This window comes from Bos taurus, chromosome 16 (assembly GCF_002263795.3).
Source record: "Bos taurus isolate L1 Dominette 01449 registration number 42190680 breed Hereford chromosome 16, ARS-UCD2.0, whole genome shotgun sequence".
Classification (NCBI taxonomy): Eukaryota; Metazoa; Chordata; class Mammalia; order Artiodactyla; family Bovidae; genus Bos; species Bos taurus.
In genome coordinates, this window is record NC_037343.1 from 15881166 (window position 1) to 15902091 (window position 20926).

A 20926-nucleotide genomic window follows, 5' to 3' on the forward strand; every position below is an offset into this window, starting at 1 on the left:
AAAAATGTAATCTAGATGAAAAAGAATTTCATCTGATTCTCAAGAGTCCCCACTCCTCTGTAATGCATTAGAAATTATGATCAGAATGATATAACTTGGACACCATCACATCTCAGGAATCATCCATTATTGTAACAGAAGTGCCTGAAGCTTCTTTTATTCTAATACTATCCTTGTAAAGCACCTAAATAAAAGGCTGGTTAGTGTAAATATAGTTTGGGACTTGCTAATTATGATTTCTGGAAAAATAATACTGGTAGAACAGAGATAAGCTTGACACATGTTTCTGTGCCAAAGATGAATGCTGACATAGATATTCAAAAGGAGCATTATTATTTTTCAGACACAGTGTAACTTTGTTCTGTTATCGACGTTTAGCTTTTTCATGTTTGGCTCATTGCATCACCTTCACTTTCTTGTTTTGCAACCTCCTTATATCTTCTTCAGTGTAATCTGAAACCAGCCCTGTTATTGAGATGGGATGGAGAGGGGGTGCCGTGAAGGGAAGGGATATATCAAATAAAGAGTCATGCAGCTTCGGCTTGATAGGCAGCAGTTTTTAATAAGCAGGGGAACTTACCAGGCTCCTCTCAGGTCAGAGGTCCCCAACATTTTTGGCACCAGGGACCAGCTTCATGGAAGACGTTTTTTCCACAGACAGGAGGGGGCATAATTTCAGGATGATTCAAGTATATTACATTTATTATGCACTTTGTTTCCATTATTATTACATAAGCTCCAACTTGGATCATCAGGTATTAGATCCCTCAGGTTAGGGGCTCTGTCTTAGAGGAGCTCAAGATGAGTAGATTTCTCCACCTGCCCACACATCTTAAAACTTTATATAGAGAACTTAATAGGGCTCAGTCAGGTAACCAGTCCAGGTGGCTTCAATACCACATTGCTGTGTCAAGGACATATCCTTGAACAACTCCTGGAAATGGGAAGAACAGCAGAATTGGAACCACAAGGAAAGAGGGGTGGTGGAGTCTTTAATTCATAAGGTCCAGCACTTGGGTCTACTGATCTATCTTTTTGATGGTTTCCTCCAACACTTCTTTAAGATAAACCACATTATTTCTTTTTTAGAACATTTTTTTTCAGGGAGTGCTTGTAGATATTACGTATCTTAATCTTTATACCTTAGCATAAATTTTCATTCTGTATAGGTAGAGTGGGGAATAATTTTGAAAAGGAGACTCAATGATGTTATGTGTTCTCTGTCTAGGAGAGACTATGTTATTTAATTAAACAAAAAATATTCTAAGGTCATCAAAATAGTTTGTTGCTTTATATACATTATATATTATACATTACATGGATAGGATATGATTTTAAATAACTTAATTTACCTTTTTAATAAAACCAAGGTATTGGCCATTACAAATTATTTTAATACAGTCATTCTTCTTTTCTTTATACAATTAACATGAATTGAACTTCATCATGAAGTATCCTCAGTATATGATTACATGCAATTTCAGAAATTCTGCCTATATTTTGTTATTTGTACAATGAGTGCTTTTCACATAATGTATATTTTTGTCATCCCATTTAGGTCATGTATTTCTGAAGACTGATTCCATCACGTCTTCCTATTCTTCATCTGTTTTTGGATATAGCAGATGGAAATCCAATGAATTTTTATCTTAAAGCCTTACTTCTCTCTCAGAACATGGAAACATTTCAGGAGAACCATATTGAACCTGAAAAAGAATGGTGTTTGAAGATCAGATTCAGAAAGAATGAAGTTGGATACCATGAGGAAACTATAAAATTACTTTTCAATAATATTTTTGCATGATTGACTTCATATATTCGAAGAAACAATTGTTTCACTAATTTCTCACATGTTCTTGTTGCTAGTCAGATATTTATGCTTTCACTAATCTCATCAAACTTTTGTGACCTTTAAAAATATAGAATCACTGAATTGCCTGTTAAAGAGAAACTTAGGGAACATTCTAGAATGAATCTTTCACATTTCAGGTCAGAGTAACTAGACTTTCACGCATTTATAGGTAATATTATCTACATGTCAGTGCTCATCTCTCTGTTTTAGTTTCTATTTTTATCTCTAATCCATTACTCTTTTTTTTTTTAAATTTCATCAAAAAGATGCTAACTCATTCCTTAATGATAGAAATTCTTCTCTCCTATTGGTATACTTGTTTCATCTCATCTGGTGAGCAATAACTCATAGCATCTCAATTAACCCCTTCCAATTTAATTATTGTTTGATTTAATAGCTTTTATATGGATTAAACATTATTTCAAAAATACCATGTTATATTTAAACAGAACATTTATTTCAATGTAAACTGGTACTATATATTCCTTATTGAGAACATAGTATAGGACACTACAAAATAGTTTAAATTTTTGCGTGCAATCAACATCCAGAAATAGCTTCTTTGGATTCAGTTCAGTTCAGTCACTCAGCCATGTCCGACTCTTTGCTACCCCATGGATTGCAGTACACCAGGGTTCCCTGTACATCATGAAACTCCTGGAGTTTGCTCAACTCATGTCCATTGAGTCGCTGATGCCTTTCAACCTTCTTATTCTCTGTCATCCCCTTCTGCCTTCAGTCTTCCTCAGCACCAGGATCTTTTCCAATGAGTCAGTTCTTTGCATCAGGTGGCCAAAGTATTGGAGCTTCAGCTTCAGCATCAGTCCTTCCAATGAATATTCAGGACTGATTTCCTGTAGGATTGACTGGTTTGATCTCCTTGCAGTCCAAGGGACTCTCAATAATCTTATTCAATACCACAGTTCAAAAGCATCAGTTCTTTGGCGCTCAGCTTTTTTTTATAGTCCAACTCTCATATCCATACATGATTATTGGAAAAAACATAGCTTTGACTAGATGGACCTTTGTCAGCAAAATAATGTCTCTGCTTTTTAATATGCTGTCTAGGTAACCTCATATATGCAGACGGCACCACCCTTATGGCAGAAAGCAAAGAAGAACTAAAGAACCTCTTGATGAAAGTGAAAGAAGAGAGTGAAAAAGTTGGCTTAAAATTCAACATTCAGCAAACTAAGATCATGGCATCTGGTCCTATCACTTCATGGCAAATAGGAACCATGGAAACAGTGGCAGGCTTTATTTTGGGGGTTCCAAAATCACTGTAGATGGTGACTGCAGCCATGAAATTAAAAGATGCTTGCTCCTTGGAAGAAAAGCTATGGCCAACCTAGACAGCATATTAAAAAGGAGGGACATTACTTTGCCAACAAAGGTCTGTCTAGTCAATGCTATGGTTTTTCCCATAATCATGTATGGATGTGAGAGTTGGACTATAAAGAAAGCTGAGTGCTAAAGAATTGATGCTTTTGAACTGTGGTGTTGGAGAAGACTAGTGAGAGTCCCTTGGACTGCAAGGAGATCCAACCAGTCCATCCTAAAGAAGATCAGTCCTGGATGTTCATTGGAAGGACTGATGTTGAGCTTAAACTCCAATACTTTGGTCACCTGATGTGAAGAGCTGACTCATTTGAAATGACCCTGATGCTGGGAAAGATTGAAGGCAGGAAGAGACGAGAATGACAGAGGATGAGATGGTTGGATGGCATCACCGACCTGATGGACATGAGTTTGAGTAAGCTCCGGGAGTTGGTGATGGACAGGGAAGCCTGGCGTTCTGCAGTCCATGGGGTCACAGAGAGTTGGACAGGACTGAGTGACTGAAATGAAATGAACAAGGTTGGCCATAGCTTTTCTTCCAAGGAACAAGTATCTTTTAATTTCATGGTTGCAGTCACCATTTGCAGTGATTTTGGACCCCAAGAAAATAAAGTCTCTCACTGTTTCCATTGTTTCCCCATCTATTCACCATGACATGGTGGGACCAGATGCCATGATCTTAGTTTTTTGAATGTTGAGTTTTAAGCCAACTTTTTCACTCTACTCTTTCACTTTAGAAAAAGAAAGCATTTTTAGGTATTTTATTTTACCTCTTACACCACTGAAATAATGGAGATCATACTAACTCCATTTTCTAATATAATTATATTTTCTTCTTCTTTTTTAATATCAGACATTCTCTTTACATTTAAAACCTTAAGAAGTCCCTTCAAAACTATCAGAATTTTATTAAAGAGTAATTTTTGTCATGTCACCATATAGTCAAAGATCTGTAAGATAAACTACATGCTTTACAATTTCACTGAAATAGAATGGCCATCTTGTATTTAGTATACTTTCTCTTCACTAAAAATGTTGTATTTACTAGACATTGTTCCAGAAATTGGGACCACATTAGTGAACAATTTTGATGGAGACCCTGCTTCAAAAACTTTGCAATCTGATGGAAGGGATAGCTAACAAGTAAAGATGCATAGAGATGTCATAATTTAAAGAATAAAATATGCAGTGAGAAATATAAGGTGAAGTAAGTCATTAGATAACCTGGGAATGATTGTGTAAAAAGATTTCATAGACTTAGAAACATAAACCATTAGCAGGACTAGCCATATTGACTCACTGAATTAATGCACTGTATCATCCATTAAACTTACATGCCTCATGCTATTTAATCTACATTTGTATAATTGAGGAAATGATGCTCAGATAAATTAAATGCCATGCCATGTGCAACTATAAAGTAGCATAACCAGGATATGACTATAGGTTTAACTGATGATAGTCTATTGTTTATACATTGCCCTGTTTTCTGTGGTCCCGTTCTCTGTTTTTTATTTTTTTTTCCTTTGATAACTCTTCTACTTTTCAATTTACTTTCACTCTGAGAATAAATTTCAGTGCAGAAAATTGGTCCCTATTTTCTTAGTTCTGGTCAAGAGGTAAGGTCAGAAGTTCACATCTAGAATGGGGCATGTTTTGTTGCTATGAAATATGGCCCCTTTCGAGTTGGTGCAGTTGAGGAGTCCCCAGCTCAAGACTGGCCACAGAGCCCCTACCTTGGAAAAGTAGGATTGGAGAAAAGGGAAAAAAAAAAATCCTTTTACTTGCCTAGAATTGGATGATTCTATTTTTCTTGTCATGTGCATTAAATAATATAGAATGCTATTGTGCTAGAAAAACTGAAAGAAGCCAACTCTAAAGAATTAGATATTACACAAAAAAGTAAACTCCCAGGTTCTGTGTTTCTGATAGCTCTCCCTATTTTGTTCACAGTCCTTCCTAAGCCCAGGGGCTTTTCTGTCCAGGTATGACACATCCTTTTGTACTTTAAAAAAAATGCCCTGTTTTTCTTAAGCCAGTTCAAGTTAATTTCTGAAAATTGAAATCCAAAATGCCAAGCTAAAATATTTAATTATAACATTATTGAAGTAGTGGCTAGATGCAAACTATTAGACAACATTCAGGTATGTATGTTATTTAAAAATCTGTAGTAATAAGAGGAAAGAAAAGAAGTTGAAATGTGTCATGCAAGCAATGTATAAGAGCTATCAGAGGAAACCACCAGTAGAACCACATATTTTTTGAAATACCTAGAGACACCTCCAGAGAAGGCAATGGCACCCCACTCCAGTACTCTTGCCTGGGAAATCCCATGGACGGAGGAGCCTGGTGGGCTACAGTCCATGGGGTCGCTAAGAGTCGGACACGACTGAGCAACTTCACTTTCACTTTTCACTTTTCACTTTCATGCATTGGAGAAGGAAATGGCAACCCACTCCAGTGTTCTTGCCTGGAGAATCCCAGGGATGGTGGAGCCTGATGGGCTGCCGTCTATGGGGTCGCACAGAGTCGGACACGACTGAAACGACTTAGCAACAGCAGAGACACCTCTGTCCAGCTATAAAGGAAAATTCTCTACAGGTTACTTTTATGCAGCATATACAATGTAAATATTAAGGATGAGTAGTTTATTTGAGAAGAATTTTTGATAATGAAATTTTAGTATTTTAAATGCAGAGTGGGATGTTGTGAGGGACAGGACAAGCAGAAGACAATTACTTACTACAGTGTTTGGTTAGGAAATTCAGGTTACTGATTGACATTTGTGTGACTGAAAGCTATTTTCTGGATTAATAATTTTAACAAATTTTTATCTGATTCCAAGAGCCATTTGGGCAAGGTGGCCTATATCACAGGGGAGTCATTAGGTTATAGCTTTAAATTGCAGCCGCTTATTGCAGAATACGAACTGAGGGATGTTTGAAGAAAAAAATTAGAGTTAATAAGAGCTGGCAGTGGCAAAATTTGACCTTGGTGATCTAATATGTAATTACCAGGTGCCAAAGGAAATTGCAATAACCTGGCTACAATACTTTTGAGAACACTAAAAAGCAAATCAACAAGCAAGCAAAATCAGAAAAATCTCTCTTTTTAAGGTGAATAGTGAAACACTGATAATTAAAATATCAAGCACTAGTTAGGTGGTTTCCTCTCAATTTCATAAGTTTCTAACAAAGCAATGAATTGCTCAAGTTCTGACAGATAATGTATTTTGATCCAAGGGGTCTGTATCTGATTCCATGATTTAATGCAATGCTTGTTCTTTTTCATTTTCCATCTCTGAGAGGTACCATATTTGTTTAATATGATAACTTCATCAAAATAGAACTGTCAGTATATTTTTTGTTTTAGTGTTTATTGGATTACTGTAATTAAATGTTATAATTCTGGACCTTTTTTTAGCAAAAGTAAAAGATAAACCAGTGATAGCATTGTGGAATATGTTAATTTTACAATATGTTAGAAAATAAATTTATGTTCTTAATTTTAAAACATTTTAGTCTTACAACATTGTGGTCATTACATTATCATTGTATTTTACTAGTATACTCTGCATGCCTTCTATGTGATAATCTATTTTAATGTTGATTGTTATTATATTTAAACAACTTTTATAAAATGGGTCCTGGTGTGTTTTATATTAAAAATATTCATATTCTTAATTACTCAATGCTAAGTTAATTGAGACATTTTAGAATTCCCTAGATCAGAATTAAATTAAATTTAATTTCTACAAGGTGGCTAAAAGGTCATTAGCATTTTATTGTACTATCTACTATGCTATGTTACTCTTCTGCCAAATCAAATACCAAACAATGGTGCCACGCAAAAAAGTCAATATATAGTTGCATAAAATGCAAAATAATAAGAAGTTATAAATACATAATTTAAATTTAATCTCATCTATTAAAAACATAAATAATGAACATTCAATCACATTTTAGTTGTGGCCATATAATAGCTGTTTAAATGTTTTTCTTGCAAAATATACACTACTATATTTAAAATATTAAGAAATAACCAAGAAGGATAATGACCTACTGTGTAGACAGGGAACTGTGCTCAATAGTCTGTAAAAACCTAAATAGGAAAAAAATTTGCAAAAGAAAAATTACATGTGTGTGTATAACTGAATCACTTTGCTGTCCACTTGAAAGTAACACAACATTGTTGACTACATTCCAAAGGGGGGAGGAGAACCTCAAGGACTTATCTCACTTCTGAATTGTTTGATGGATGTTTCTGATTTCCATCACGTTATTCTAAGTCCAGAAAATCCCCTATTAAAGTATAAATAGAAGATAAAAACATAGGATTAGAAGCATATCCTACATAAACCTTTGATATTCTTTACCTCTGTATTTAATAACATAAGCTGCTTATCTAAGCCAAGACAGAACCTGGGGGGATGGGCTTATGACAGGTGAATTTCAGTGAGAAGTAGAGAGAGTGTGAGTGCATGCTCAGTCCCTCAGTCGTGTCTGACTCTTTGTGACCCCATGGACTGTAGCCCATCAGGCTCCTTTGTCCATGGAATTCTCCAGGCAAGAATACTGGAGTGGGTTGCAATGTCCTTCTCCAATGCATGAAAGTGGAAAGTGAAAGTGAAGTCGCTCAGTTGTGTCCCACTCTTAGCGACCCCATGGACTGCAGCCTACCAGGCTCCTCCGTCCATGGGATTTCCCAGGCAAGAGTACTGGAGTGGGGTGCCATTGCCTTCTCCAAGATCCCCTAAACCCATGAGCCCAGTTTGCCTTAGAATGACCTTATCAGAAATTGTGTTGCCTTTGTTATCATGTCTTGTTAAGATACATTTGAAAACCACAAAGATTGTAGGCACTCTTGGCCACAGAGTTTTGGATAAAGGTGGGAAATAAGATAATCCAATATTTTGAATATTTTTAATTCAACAGAAACACAATCATTTTTTTATAGTTGACACTTGTACTGAAGAAGGCCTTTTTTTCGGATTTTTTTTTTTCTTTTCTCTTCTAATACTGTTCCAGGAACAAAGTAATGCATTAGGATTACAGAATTCCTTTTAGGACAATGGTTTGAAACATTTGATACAATTAACTGTAATCAAATACCTTTTTGGTTCTTTCATTTCTTCCTTTAAATTCATGACTCAGGTATAATTTAAGACTTGGTTAAGCAAAAATCTCTGGGGATGAAACTAAGTCATGAATCCTAAAAAATGTGTAAGCTAAAGCTATGGGATGTCACGCAACAATGCTAGAAACAGACGGGGAAATATGCAAGTATAACATGGAAATGGTACTCATGACAACAATTAAACTGAGATTACACACAAGATACAGGGGGAGCTTAATTACTTCTCCCATCCTGGAAATAACAGATTGCTAGTGTGGAAGGTAGATTGCTAATCCTGAAGGAAATAGTGTCGGCTGATATTAAAATATACGGAGTTGGAGACAGGATAGTAAGAAGGAGAGAATAAGTTTTATGAGCCCAGAGAATAGCATGTGAAAAATCCAAAATTTCTGAAGTCAGTGTAGTTACAAAACCATAGTGGTCCTGGAAATAGAATTGTTTCTCTGACATAGAACAGAAATGCAGGTGGCAGGGAAAGTACACAGGTGTTACACTGATAGGCATTGAAGGGAAAAAGTTTTGATTTTTTTCTCTGAGATTTGGGGAAACTAAAGATAGTTTTTACATAAAATTGTACAATGATCAAATCTGCATTTTAGATGTGTCTTTTAAGCAGATTTTAAATTAGGATAGTGTGTTTATGAAGGCAGGGAAATAAACTGCCAGTGAGATATCACTTGCATAGTGATGTGAAGCAATACAATTTTGGCTTAATAATATGTATCAAAAGCACTCTTACAGCAAAAATCACTTACCCTATGTTAACTCTAGTCTTATTTGCTGAAGTTGTTATTGTAATTAACAGCAATCATTTTCTTTTCTTTATATGAGCAAATACTGCCTCGCTTCAGTTGTGTCTGACTTTGTGACCCTACGGACAGTAGCCTGCCAGGCTTCTCTGTCCATTGGATTTTTCAGGCAAGAATACTGGAGTGGATTGCCATCTCCTCCAGGGGATCTTCCCAAACCAGGGATCAAACCCATGTCTCTTGTGTCCCCTGCATTGCAGGCAGGTTCTTTACCAGCTGAGCTATAGGGGAAGCCATCCAATTCCTAATTTCTACTAATAATTACCTTTGTTCATAATGGTCATGAGTGGCTTTATTATGCCATATGTTCATTATCTTGCAGGTAAGAGGAAATTTTATAGCTTTCTTTCAATGTCAAAGCCTCTTATCAATATCTGTAGTACCATTTAAGATTTACTCCAATACTGTGGCCACATTATGCCAACAGCCAACTCATTGGAAAAGACCCTGATTCTGGAAAATATTAAAGGCAAAAGGAGAAGAGAGTGGCAGAGGATGAGACGGTTGGATAGCATCACTGATTTAACAGATATGAACTTGGGCAAACTCCTAAAGATAGTGAGGGACAGGGAGACCTGGTGTGCTTCAGTCCATGCGGTTGCAAAGAGTTGGACACAACTTAGTGACTGAACAACAACAACATAAATAGAAAGAAATGGCAACCCACTGCAGTATTTTTGCCTGGAAAATCCCTTGAATGGAGGAACCTGGTAGGCTACAGTCCATGGGGTCGCAAAGAGTCGGACAAGACTGAGCGACTTCACTTTCACTTTCCAACTACTTGTAACTAATGAAGAACATACATTTTCATCAAGGGAGTCTTCTGTATCCTGGATTCTTCTTCATTGCCACAGGTTTGGGTAATGTAATGTTTGTCTATGATGATTTCTGGGATAAAATTACTGTCCTTTAAAATAGCCCACTTTTCCAAACAATTGACGTTGAACTAAGAACTTACACAATGGAAAAAAAAAAAAAAAAAAACACACATCTACTAGAGAACTTGATGACATTAAGCAATCAATAAATGTTTCAGTCAGTTCAGTTCAGTCACTCAGTCATGTCTGACTCTTTGCGACCCCATGAATCACAGCACGCCAGGCCTCCCTGTCCATTACCAACTCCCGGAGTTCACTCAGACTCACGTCCATCGAGTCAGTGATGCCATCCGGCCATCTCATCCTCTGTCGTCCCCTTCTCCTCCTGCCCCCAATCCCTCCCAGCATCAGAGTCTTTTCCAATGAGTCAACTCTTCGCATGAGGTGGCCAAAGTACTGGAGTTTCAGCTTTAGCATCATTCCTTCCAAAGAAATCCCAGGGCTGATCTCCTTCAGAATGGACTGGTTGGATCTCCTTGCAGTCCAAGGGACTCTCAATGTTTAGAAGCATTCAAAATTTATTTTGTTTTAATGTTGAAGGGTGAGTTGGAGAATCCTTCATGGCAGTGAAGTAAGGGTACTAGAGAGCATATTTTAAGGCTCTCAGACACCAGTGAGGAAGGAGTAACTGAGTGCCTGGATGATAGGACACATTATGTATGAGGGGGTCATATTAACGAAGGCTTTGAAGCAAAAGTCAGGTTTTTGTATTTTAATCTTAAGGAACTTTGGGAATAGCATCCTAGTAGATAGAGCAGGATAATTAAGGCATGGAGGAGCGGGGAGTAAGGTATTTGAAAAACTGGGAATATATATAGTATCGTATTCAATGTTTCTAGAAGAAAGCTTCATCTAAAAAAAAAATCAGAATGACTTACGAAAACTTCCAAATCTCTACTTCATCTCCTTCCATTTTATATCTCAGGTTTCTTTTTTACTATTTCTTTATATTTCTAGAAATAAAGAAAGGCAGACAGAGATATTGATATAGATAACGTCATCTATATGTATGTATAATAGGCATACTACACATAATCCAGATCTGTAGATTTACATATAATTACTACATTTCAAATGTATGGCACATTTTATTGTCCTTTATTTCTCTAGTTAACTGTAAATTCCATGAGGGCAGGGACTCTGTTTTAACATTCTATGCCCATGAAGTAGAAAAATTCCTGGTATATAGAGAGTGCTTAATACATTTTTTTAATTTTATTTTTAAACTTTACATAATTGTATTAGTTTTGCCAAATATCAAAATGAATCCGCCACAGGCATGCATGTGCTCCCCATCCTGAACCCTCCTCCCTCCTCCCTCCCCATACCATCCCTCTGGGTCGTCCCAGTGCACTAGCCCCAAGCATCCAGTATCGTGCATCGAACCTGGACTGGCAACTCGTTTCTTACATGATATTTTACATGTTTCAATGCCATTCTCCCAAATCTTCCCTCCCTCTCTCTCTCCCACAGAGTCCATAAGACTGTTCTATACATCAGTGTCTCTTTTGCTGTCTCGTACACAGGGTTATTGTTACCATCTTTCTAAATTCCATATATATGCGTTAGTATACTGTATTGGTGTTTTTCCTTCTGGCTTACTTCACTCTGTATAATAGGCTCCAGTTTCATCCACCTCATTAGAACTGATTCAAATGTTTTCTTTTTAATGGCTGAGTAATACTCCATTGTGTATATGTACCATAGCTTTCTTATCCATTCATCTGCTGATGGATATCTAGGTTGCTTCCATGTCCTGGCTATTATAAACAGTGCTGCGATTTTTGATGAATAAATGGGCAAGAGAATGAGGAGATTAATGTGTGAATGAAATCAGATGGAGGTTTTGCTTTACCCTTAATGGACAGAGCCAGCAAATGTATTTTCTCCTAGATCACTTTGGAGCCAGTTCCTAAATTACTGCTTCTATCAACTTTATTGAAATTAACATGCACTCTAAATCGTGATCTCTAAATCCAGATTATTTTTTTTGAAACATGCAGTTCTTTTTGTGTTGATGGCCTGCCTGGTCTTAGCTTTGAGCATCTCTTATGATTTTCTTTTTCCTGCTGATCTAACTGGTCCCTGTCTGCACTTTTCTCAGTCTGGTTCACCTAACCCTAAAGTATTCCAGTTACTTCATCAACAATATGAACTGAATTTGTGATCACTAGAATTCAGTGTCTGAGAAGACAAGTCTGTTTCGTTTACCCTTGTACGTCTTATGTCCAGACAAGACCCAGACAAGAGGATAAGCTCAATATTTGCATAATCAATAAACAAGTTGTCAATGAACCCTGATCTATTATTACTACAAGCTGAAAAAAGATTTAATAAGACCTTATAGAAAATCACAGACAGGCTTATCACATGTTTGACTTTCTTTGGAGAAGTAAACTCAAATGACTATTCTGAATTATTTTAATTATTTAATTTAAATATATTATTGGATGTTAGAAATAGTGCAATTTTTAAAGAATTACATCAATTTTTGAATGGGAGTATTAATTTATTTTTAAAGTTTCATTTTTTAAAAGTCAAATAGATGAAAATAGAAGGTGACTGAGTGCTTATTTTATAAGATCACTTCAAAAGGATGTTTGGGGGCAAAACTAGAATAGAATTTTAGGAGAAAAATATATTTCATTTGGACATCTTACAGCAAAGCTTTAACTTAGTAATAATAGAATCAATTTTTTTTTTTTTTTTTAGTTTCTAGGAGTTTATATCTCTTCACGGCTGCTCCAGCAAAGTGCAGCCATTGCTCCTTACCTTGGGCGAGGGGTACCTCCTCACCGCCGCCCTTCCTGACCTTCAACATGGGATAGCTCCTCACGACCCAGATAATCACGATGGTGTGATCACTGACCTAGAGCCAGACATCCTGGAATGTGAAGTCAAGTGGGCCTTAGAAAGCATCACTATGAACAAAGCTAGTGGAGGTGATGGAATTCCAGTTGAGGTATTCCAAATCCTGAAAGATGATGCTGTGAAAGTGTTGCACTCAATATGCCAGCAAATGTGGAAAACTCAGCAGTGGCCACAGGACTGGAAAAAATCCCAAAGAAAGGCAATGCCAAAGAATGCTCAAACTACCACACGATTGCACTCATCTCACATGCTAGTAAAGTAATGCTCAAAATTCTCCAAGCCAGGCTTCAGCAATATATGAACCGTGAACTTCCTGATGTTCAAGCTGGTTTTAGAAAAGGCAGAGGAACCAGAGATCAAATTGCCAACATCCGCTGGATCATGGAAAAAGCAAGAGAGTTCCAGAAACACATCTATTTCTGCTTTGTTGCTATGCCAAAGCCTTTGACTGTGTGGATCACAATAAACTGTGGAAAATTCTTCAAGAGATGGGAATACCAGACCACCTGACCTGACAAATTCTTGAGAAATTTGTATGCAGGTCAGGAAGGAACAGTTAGAACTGGACATGGGACAACAGACTGGTTCCAAATAGGAAAAGGAGTATGTCAATGCTGTATATTGTCACCCTGTTTATTTAACTTATATGCAGAGTACATCATGAGAAATGCTGGACTGGAAGAAGCACAAGCTGGAATCAAGATTGCTGGGAGAAATATCAATCACCTCAGATATGCAAATGACACCACACTTATGGCAGAAAGTGAAAAGGAACTCAAAAGCCTCTTGATGAAAGTGAAAATGGAGAGTGAAAAAGTTGGCTTAAATCTCAACATTCAGAAAACGAAGAACATGGCATCTGGTCCCATCACTTCGTGGGAAATAGATAGGAAAACAGTGGAAACAGTGTCAGACTTTATTTTTCTGGGCTCCAAAATCACTGCAGCCATGAAATTAAAAGACACTTGCTCCTTGGAAGGAAATTTATGACCAACCTAGATAGCATATTCAAAAGCAGAGACATTACTTTGCCAACAAAGTTTTGTCTAGTCAAGGCTATGCTTTTTCCTGTGGTCATGTATGGATGTGAGAGTTGGACTGTGAAGAAGGTTGAGCGCCAAAGAATTGATGCTTTTGAACTGTGGTGTTGGGGAAGACTCCTGAGAGTCCCTTGGACTGCAAGGAGATCCAACCAGTCCATTCTGAAGGAGATCAGCCCTGGGATTTCTTTGGAAGGAATGATGCTAAAGCTGAAACTCCAGTACTTTGGCCACCTCATGGGAAGCGTTGACTCATTGGAAAAGACACTGATGCTGGGAGGGGTTGGGGGCAAGAGGAGAAGGGGACGACAGAGGATGAGATGGCTGGATGGCATCACTGACTCGATGGACGTGAGTCTCAGTGAACTCCGGGAATTGGTGTTGGACAGGGAGGCCTCGCGTGCTGCGATTCATGGGGTCGCAAAGAGTCAGATATGACTGAGCAACTGATCTGATGTGATCTGAGGAGTTTATATAGCTTTAACTTTATTAAATCTAGAGCTATTTTTGAGTTATCTATCAGTTTAGACTTTGACTTCCTTCAGAAATGACAGCGACCTTTTAAAATGCTCATTTTGCTGCTATTCAGTATTTTATCTGTAGCCACAAAGACTCATTTATTAAACATTTGGGGTAATTATTATTTCTGAAGGCATGTATTCAACTTCACCATCAACACGTTCTCTACTATTTAGAATCCTTTTTAAAGACTGCAACCAAAACTGAATTGCAATGCCATAGCACAAGAATAAACACAAAGTCTAAATGAAATCTTTACCTCCATTGTTTGTATTTCCATAAGGTCACCTCTCTATGTATCCAAAATTTGATGAGGGATATCATTTCTGGTTAATGCCTCTTTTCCTAAAGAGACACGTTAGATTTCAAAATAAATTTTGTGAGAGATTTGACCATAATATAACTGCCTTTGTAGGTATTTAAATTTAAGGTTATATCCTGCTTTCTGAAGGAAAATTTGAGGGACAAAACACCCCATGAATCTTACTTGGGCTTATGAGTTTACTTATGTTGATCACCACCAGCCACTAGGAAACCTGATCACAGATAGCATTTGGTAAATGTTTTCTTTACCCAGTAACTGTTTCAAGGGTATACGCAGTTCACAAATGTGAATGCATTTCTATTTGTATTTGTGTATATTCACTTAAGATGTCATTTGGAAAAATTGACTTGGGAAGTGTGTCCTGCATACACCATCCACATTTTCACATTTCTATAATTATTTTGAGGCACAAAATATATCTGGTCGCAACCAGAGGGAACCTCAGACAGCGCCTGCCCTCTCACTGTGGGACATCTTTCCCCTGATGACAGGCAGATCTGTCATAGGGAGAGATGATTTATCTCCTCTGATTTCATCCAGTAAAGACGCCCTATACAAGGTGAAGTGATAATTTTCCTCAGAGCTAACATGTCCGATGTCTCATTTTTCATTCTAGTCCTTGTGAAATGACATCGAACACTAAATTGGGAACTAATTTCACTTGTGAGGTTTGGCTGCCTGCCCACTTCCTTGGGAAAACAAGCAAATTATCTGTACTTTTTAGTCATAGGCATTATAGGATACCTGAGGCTGGCTATTTAGTCTAAGGATTTTTTTTCCTTCTTTTTTCTTTTAACTTACACTAGAGAAGTAAAAGAAAATTATAGATGACAAGGAATTTAGCAAAAAAAAATACTTTTGCCAGAAAATTAATTAAAAAGAAATATGCCAAGTGCTGTATTTGTGAAAAAGCAAAGTAGTACAAATTAGGGAAGCCTCAGGTGAAGGAGTATGGCAGTTAGTATACTTGACTACAACACTAAAATAGAAAATTAAATCAGTACGATTTTAGGAAAAAAAACAATTTTTTGAAAGTAAAAATTCAACCAGTCAACAAATTATGTTCATCTAGCAAGAAAACTTGCTTATAAATGTATGTTTGAAGATAGAACACAATCTTATAATGCATTTTCTGAAAGCATTTAACATAAATAGGGTAGTCAACTGTGAAGTATGTTTGGGTAAACAAAAGATTTATGTGATAAGTTAAATTCTCAGCTACACAATTACACATTTTTCCTTGATGACTACAACTGTTGACGGGTTACATTATTTATCAGGAAGGTGAGACATTGAATTAGCAGTGAGATAGTTAGAGAAGTTTCCAGACTTCCTTGGTGGTCCAGTGGTTAAAACTAGGGCTTCCAAAGCAGGGGGTGTGAGTCTGATCCCTGGTTAGGGAGCTGAGATCACATATGCCTTGAAACCAAAACATAAAGCAGAAGTGATATTGTAACAAATTCAATAGGACTTTAAAAATGATCCACATTAAAAAAAAAGTCTTAAACCAAAGAAATATTTATATGATTAGATAATGAAGATAAACTAAAAATAGAGAAAGATTGTGCTTTCTAAAGTTTATGATTATTTTATAAGACAGACAACTTAAAGGGATATGAGTATTAGTAGAATTGAATATAAGTTCATTGAGTGATTGGTATCTGAGAGTTTTGCAGGCCTTTCCTGTTGGCAACTAATATCATAAATTTCATAAACTAAATAATAATGAAAGTGAATATAGAAAGTAGTAGAAGAATAGCAAATGTTTGTTGAAAGCTTGCCATTTATAGGACCTAGGTGAAATTAAGTAGATCTAATTTAAGTAGATCTGTTTTTTTATTAAACATATATTTCACCTATATGAAATGCATGTTAGTCACTCAGTCATGTCCAACTCTTTGCAACATGGACTGTAGCTCACCAGGCTCCTCTGTCCATGGAATTCCCCAGGCAAGAATGTTGGAGTGGGTTGCCATTCTCTTCTCCAGGGATCTTCCCAACCCAGGTATCAAACCTCATCTCCTGCATTGCAGGTGGATTATTTACCTGCTGAGCAGTTGGGGAAGCCCCAGTTAAGTGGGAGGTCATTAATTGCATCTTTTGTATGGTTGGGGAAAATAAGATGTAACAAAGGAAAATAATTTTCCCGAGATCTCACACTTAGTAAGTGGTGGAGTCTGAACCCAAACCTGTCTAGAAAATGCATTTTTAACCTTAGACTAATAAAAAGCAAGGTAAGCTAGGTACCTTAACCATCTAGTAACACAAAAGAGATCAAGCAAGTCAATCCTACAGTAAATCAACCCTGAATATTCATTGGAAGGACTGAGGCTGAAGCTGAAGCTCCAACACTTTGGCTACCTGATGCAAAAAGCTGACTCCTTGGAAAAGACCCTGATGCCGGGAAAGATTGAAGATAGGATAAGAAAGGGATGACAGAGGATGAGATGGTTGGATGGTATCACCATCTCAATGGACATTGAGCAATGGAGCAAACTCTGGGAGATGATGAAGGACATGGAAGCCTGGCATGCTGCAGTCCATGGGGTCATGAAGAGTTGGACATGACTGAGCAACTGAACAACAACAACACAAAAGAGAATGATGCTACATCTGGAGAAGGACGTCAGTTGCAGCTAAAGGAGGAGTAAAATTTCTTCTACCTGGAACAAGGAAAGGGAAAATGTCACCATGTAGATGAAACATTATGAGCAAAGGCGAGTAAAGATGAAAGACTCTCTGCTTTGCAATAACAAATTTTCTAGACTGTCTGGAACATAAGCCTCAGAGGGAAAATTTGAAGGAAAACTAGCCCAGAAAAGTATTGCATTACAATCCTTGACTTTATATTCTAAGCCAAAATGAAGTGACAAAAATATAAAGACTGATTCCCTAGTGACTGAATGGTAAAGAATCTGCCTGCTAATGCAGGAGACATAGAGATATGGGTTCAATCCCAGGGTTGGGAAGATCCCCTAGAGGATCTTCTGGAGTGGTTCCACTGGATCCACTGGAGTAGAGCAACCCACTCCAGTATTCTTGCCTGGAGAATCCCATGGACAGAGGAGCCTGGTGGGCTACTGTCCATGGGGTCACAAAGAGTCAGACACAACTGAAGTGACATAGTATGCACAGACAAGTATATATGTTTGTGTCAGTGATCAGCAATTACTTAGATTGCTGGAAAATTGGCTCATGACATCAGAAAATATTTAATTTATATGCCTACCATACATAATCCATTAAATTAATTTAAAATTGAATTGAAAAGTTAGAAGTGATTGGTAGAGAGTTCTTTAAGTCTATTGATCATTTTTGGTTCTCTAGTCTTGTTTCCCAGGCCCTAACTCCTCTAATCTATGAGTGTGATTTTAGATCTTAGCTAGGATTTCACAGGTGTGATTAAGTATCTTGATGTGGTGAGATCATCTTGTATTTTCAGGGTGAGTCATACATGTTCTCACAGTTGTCCTTATGAGAGGGAGGCAGAGAGGGATTTGAAGGTAGAAGAGGAAGAAAACCATGTGACCATGGAAGCTAGGGAAAAAGGTGGTGTGATGTGGGGCCATGAGCCGACCAGTGAACAAGCCTCCAGAAGCTGACAAAGGCAAGAAAATGTGTTCTCTCCTGGAGTCAGCAGAGGGAGCTGCTGATGCTGATGTCACCCCAGGGAACACTTACAGACTCTGGCCTCCAGACCATAAGAGTACGTTTATGTTGTTTAAGTCACAAAATGTGTGGTGATTTGATAGAGCCACCAGAGGATATTAAGGCAATTATTTTTATAGCTGTGTGACTTCCCTGGTGGCTCAGACGGTAAAGCGTCTGCCTACAACATGGGAGACCCAGGTTCGATCCCTGGGTTGGGAAGATCCCCTGAAGAAGGAAATGGCAACCCACTCCAGTATTCTTGCCTGGAAAATCCCATGGACAGAGGAGCCTGGTTGGCTACTGTCCACGGGGTCGCAAAGAGTCAGACATGACTGTGAGACTTCACTATCATTATCACTATCAAGTCACAAAATGCGTGGTGATTTGATAGAGCCACCAGAGGATATTAATGCAATTATTTTTATAAATGTGTTCATTAGATCATTACATAGTTTTATGTATATTAAATACTTATAAATTAGTATGAATTAAAGGTGAAGCTGAAAGTCCAATACTTTGGCACCTGATGTGAAGAAATGACTCATTGGAAAAGACCCTGATGGGAAAGATTGAAGGTGGGAGGAGAAGGGGACAACAGAGGATGAGATGGTTGTATGGCATCACCAACTCGACGGATGTGAGCTTGAGCAAGCTCTGGGAGTTGGTGATGGATAGGGAAGCCTGGTGTGCTGCAGTCCATGGGTCTCAAAGAGTCAAACATGAACAACTGAGGGACTGAACTGAACTGAACTGTCTGAACTGAACTGAACTGAATATAAAATAATAAAATATAGGCAGCTACTTTTTTGGATTAAAGAATGACTGTCCTATATAGTACATGAAGTATTTTCATAACTTAAGAAAAAGTTATCAACAAAAAAACTTAAAAGGTATTTAGCATCTAGTTCCTAATACAAGCCAGGTAAATAACTATTAAATGGTAAAAAGGTCACTTTAGCTGTCAGAGTTACAAACTTAAACAGTAAGGGAAAGCATTTTTAATTCTGCCAAAATGGTACATATTGGTATATATTGAATTATCTTATTGAAATAATTTATTTGTAAGATCTCCAGCAAGTTTACTTTGGAATTACTGTGTTCTACAAATCAGTTAAGTACATTGCACTTTCATTTTTTAACTTCTCCACAGTTCCTATTGCTATTAATAATCCCCAAACCTTTGCAATCAACTTGAGTCCTATATCTCTTTCATACCTTGTGTTGTTTGTCAAAGAAATCTTTCTGGCTTTACTTTCAAAATTTATCTACTCCTCTACAACTTTGGTCTACATGTCCATCATTCTTCCCAAGGCTTTTTGCAATAGCATCCTAACTGATCTCCCTGCTGTGACCTTCAAATTATCACTGTTCATCCACAACATGAAGTTCAGCGTGGCCCTGTGAAACTGACCATATCTCTTCTGTAAGATGTCCCTTGGACATCAAGGAGATAAAAACAGTCAATCTTAAAGGGAGTCCATCCTGAATATTCATTGGAAGGACTGATGCTGAAATACTTGGACTGAAGTATTTGTACTGAAACTCCAATAATTTGGGCACCTAATGCTAACAGCTGACTCATTGGAAGAGACTTTAATGCTGGGAAGGTTTGAGCTCAGGAGAAGGAGGCAACAGGCAATGAGATGGTTGGATGACAAAGCAATAGACATAAGTTTGAGCAAACTCTGGGAGATAGTGAAGGACAGGAAAGCCTGGCGTGATGCAGTCCATGGGGTCACAAAGAGTTGGACATGACTTAGTGACTGAACAACTTCTCTGGGATGGAAACAGCCTATGGTTCTTTCAATGACCTCTGACGCCCTACCTGACTCCACACTCCTTCTCTCTTGTCTTTTTTTTTTTTTTTTTAACTTTCCTTCCTGTTAGCCTCATATAGCTCTTCATCATTCCTCAACAGTCTATGCTTGCTCTGATATAAAAAGGGTTTGCAATGGCTCTTCCTGCTTTCTGAAAGCAAGTTTTCTTCTTCCTATTTTTCCTATTTTCCTCCAAACAACTTCATGGCTCACTTTCTCTTCTGAGAAGGATATTTCTACTGAGTGTGCCTTCTGAAATCTTAAGTCCCCCAGCAGTCTCAAGGCCTGTCACATTGTCCAGTTTTATTTTCTACAACATTTACTACATTCTGATTCTATAGGCCTATTTACTATTTCAATGTGTCTGCGGTATAGGGTTCTGCGGGCTTTTGTGTTTTTGTTTTTCTTTCCACACTTAACATTATGGAAGTCTTATTGTATCTAACAATCACTGTCAGTCTAATATCATTAGTGACCCAACTGTGTGAAAAATATTCTAGCTATGCCTTCTAATATCATGAAAACAGCAGCATTAAAGTGGTCTAGGTCTCAAAATATGCTTATTTTTTTCCTTAGCTGCCTTTTCTCCCAGAAATAATCTTCGTGAATGCAGAGATGTTATTTTTTTTTTGCTTGTTTGTTTACTCATGCATTCCCAAACCCTGGAATAATTTCTGGTACATGGGAGAA